This window comes from Punica granatum, chromosome 6 (assembly GCF_007655135.1).
Source record: "Punica granatum isolate Tunisia-2019 chromosome 6, ASM765513v2, whole genome shotgun sequence".
Lineage (NCBI taxonomy): Eukaryota > Viridiplantae > Streptophyta > Magnoliopsida > Myrtales > Lythraceae > Punica > Punica granatum.
Window position 1 is genome coordinate 18,425,167 of NC_045132.1, and position 3,978 is coordinate 18,429,144.

The following is a 3,978-nucleotide window of genomic DNA, read 5'->3' on the forward strand; positions in this document are numbered from 1 at the left end:
TCATTTCAGTCCTGAGGATGCATTTTTTTTAGATCTGCCCCGAATTTTAAAATTTGTTTCATTCAAGTCCCACCCATTTTTACCATTTTCCAATCAATCCTTGAATTTTCCAGAATTTTCCAAGCACTCCAAGGAACTTTTCAAGTTGTTTCAGTTTAGTCCCGGGGCTTATTTTCCACCCTTTTCAGATCCGACCCGAATTTTAAAATTCGTTTCAGTCGAGTCCCGGCCATTTTAGCACGTTCCAATCAGTCCCTGAATTTTTCAGGATTTTTAAGCCAGTTCCAGAAACTTTTAAAGTTGTTTCAGTTTGGTCCTTGGGGAATTTTTTTTACTTTTCAGATCAACCCTAATTTTTAAATTCGTTTCAAACAAGTCCTGGGACATTTTCAGTAATTCTTACACAGTCCCCAATTTTTCCATAATTTCAAATCAGTCCCCTGAAACTTTATTCGAATTTTCAAATCAGTCCTTATTCTTTTAAAATTGTTCAAATCAGTCCCTGAACATTTTTCTAAAGATACCCAACCCTTTCCTACATGGATTCCCGACCGACAACGTATGCGCCCCGTTTAAATATTTTGTTTCTGTAATTATACGTATACAATATGATAATACGTGCTATTTGCATGATTTTCTGCTTACATGAGTCGGTGTCGTTTTATCGATTCCGTTAATATTATGTTTGTGTATGTTTGTATGTGTTTATCATGATCATGGCGGCACCGATTGTATAAAATATATATGTTTGTCGTGCTTGACGTGATAATGTGCTCTTGATCCGTATTTAAATGCTTTATTTTCTCGTTTTAACCGAAACCTCACATGAATCGGTTTAATCATGCAAACTCGACCTAAAATTAATTTTTAAATCCCAAGGTGGTCGGGAATTAGGATTCGCATCGGATGGTCCATCAATAATCGGCTCAATGGCCTGAAACCCGCATATTTAGAGCATTTGGCAAAACATTAATTAATTTAATCAATAATCCCACTAACGGGGTAATTGGGACGTTCATGCGATTAATTAACTCACTCGGCCCTAATAATTTTGCACGAATTGGTAATAAACTGGTAACACGCGTCCATAGGTTGCAAACATGCGTTGGTGCTCTTCTCAAAACTTGCAAATTTATAAAACCCGAGACACTTGGCTCGATGTGACATGGACGTCTAGGAAGGACTTGCGCGTCTTGACTCGAGGCTTCACCTGATTTCAGGAAACTCATGTCGGGGCTTGGAAGTTCTTCTTAGATCACTTCTGGATAGATTAATCGATCATTTGGCTTTTTAGGGTTCTTGATAACCCTGGAAGGTCCAAGGGATCGGTTAGTGCCGGTCATAGGCCGAGGTGGCCCGCACCGTGTAATCTCTCTTTTCCAAAAATAATTTTCACCTCAATGGCAAAATCGTCTATTTGAAACTTAGCGGCACCCCTAGACTTAGAATAAGAGAAGCATTGCCGTATTAGGGTAGGGATGGGCTACCTATCTAGGCGCAGGTTCATCTACATAGCCCGCTCTATCCGAACGATGAGTTTTTGTTATTCTAGCATAGTCTCGGGTAGTTGGTTCGGGTGGATTGGCTCAAAATACAAATATCGGACTAATTGTGTACTTGGTTAAGACAAAAACGGGCAATAGCGGGATAGGCACTAGATTCTACGACTTACGGGCGGAATCCATGTTCGGTAATAACTTGTAACAATAGTAGTGTCACAACATAGAATAATCTTAAAAGCAACCCACAAACACAAGACTTGATAACAGACGTCACGTACGTCAGGTCCTTGGAAAACAATGCCAAATGCGAAATACCTTCCCGAGGCGATCCTTGATCGATTCACACCCTGTACCCACTTTGTCTGCTTTTGGGTAGGATTTGCATGCTAAGATACTCCGGTTAATAATCGGTTAATTCACGTAAATTCGGCAATAACAAAACCCTATTATTTGTTTATTGTGCCCGCTTGTTACATTCTTGCACTTGTTTGTTATGCGGATCGAGCCCGATCCTTTAGAATACGATCCATACGGGGTCCAACGCCCCAACCGTAGATCACGGGGTCCAATCCCCTAACACTGAGCGTGCATCTTAATTTCAATTCCAGTCTTTTCAAACCACACGGTGAGCACGAGTGGAATAATAACCGAACGCGAACCAACAGGGATTCAGTTGTTGTAATTTGTATTTTATTTATTTGAGAGGACAATGTAAGGATTTCTATTGTACATTCATTCATGTAAGAATCCCGGTCGGAGAGTGGACGGTCGGAGTGTTTCTTCGAATTTACGGTGTCAAAACGTGTAAGATGAGCAGCACTTAATTAAGCGGTAATTAAATTAAAATGACAAGCCTAGACAAGCTAGAGTACCGATAGGGCGTGCGAGATATAGGCTCGCACGTAACATAACTCCCGAATTCGGAACCTCGATTTTCGCAGACTATATGCTTTAGCAATTAGATGTACCCCCGTACCCCTAGACCCGAGTAACTTGCCGGCCCTCGACTTTCGAGTCGTAAAATGGCAAGTGGCGACTCCTTCTCACGAGCGTCCGTCGCGCGTCCCCAGGAAGGTGGACACTCCCAAGTCTCGTTGCATAGGCGTGCGCATGCGTGCCTTGACGAGATAAAATTCGGGTGAGCACAAATAGCATGACAAAAGTCTAACGGTATATTCGATGTACAAATTCAAAAATTCAATTTGCAAAAGACGGTGTAATGCTCGGCCCATCTTACTAGTAAAATTATGATTTCACAATCTATATATAGTATATATTAACTGAAGGATTTATTAGAATTTGGCACGTATACCAAAAAGATAATTATATTTTCTCATTAATGGGCCTTTCGGTTGCCCAAAAGAAAAAAGTCTAATTGATAAATTTAAGTTAAACGTAAAAGTGTTTTGAAACAAATTGAAAATTTAGTTATTTTCTCAAAAATAATTTAGATACGACATTAATAAAATTTTAATTATATAAAGAACAAAAAAAATAATTTATAAGCAGTATATTTGCATGAAAGAATCGTTTATCATATTATCAATGGTTATCCATATTGAGAGATTAGGAAAGGGTAATTACATTGACGTGTACTTATAGCTGTTGATTGAGGGGTGAAATAATTATGGGTTGGAGTTGAAGCTTTTGATGCCTCTACATCTACGAGTTTCACTTGATGAGCTTCCCCCTTTAGACCATCAACAATATCCTAGCATATTCTAATCTCTTAGGATGAAGTACCAAAGGTCGTTCGGCTGCCGACCAAGTAAGTCATGAAGTAATTGCTCTTGTACAAGATCCGAATGATGTGATATCTACTTTTGGTGTTTTGATAATAAATGATTCATGCTTCCATAACATGAGCTGGGAGATGTCTCATAAAACTCAAAATTGTACGATGGTTCTTGTCGATGGCAAATTATATTACAAACAGTATGCCAGTATGATCGATTTGGGCTATTACAGTGATTTTTCGGTAACCATAGATAGATGTGATTAGGTTGACACTAATTCATCGAGAGGTTTGTAAACAAATCTCACGAGGTTTGTGCAAGTAAGTTCGATTTGGATCATTACGGTGATTTTTTGGCAACCATGTTTAGATATGATTGGGTGCACATTAATTACTTGAGAGGTTTATATACAAATTTCGCGATCTGACAACTTGCTGGCAGCGTGTTGGCAACTTGTTAATGCGTCTTGGACGACCCATTAAAGCGTCGTCCAAAGTCTTGAATTTTTTTTAAAAAAATTAAAACGTCAAGCAAGAAAGTTTCGAGCCATTCCTTAGCCGAAGGACTTTATTTCTCACTTTCCCCAAGAAAAAATTCCTTCCATCTTCTTCCTTCCAAAAATCTGTCACCTCCTAGAAAAGAACCTTAGAGCTTCTCCCCCTCATTCCTCAACTGACAGCCATCTTTGATCCCTCTTCTCTCAACAACCAGTAGCGCTGCCACGACAGTCTCTAACTCAA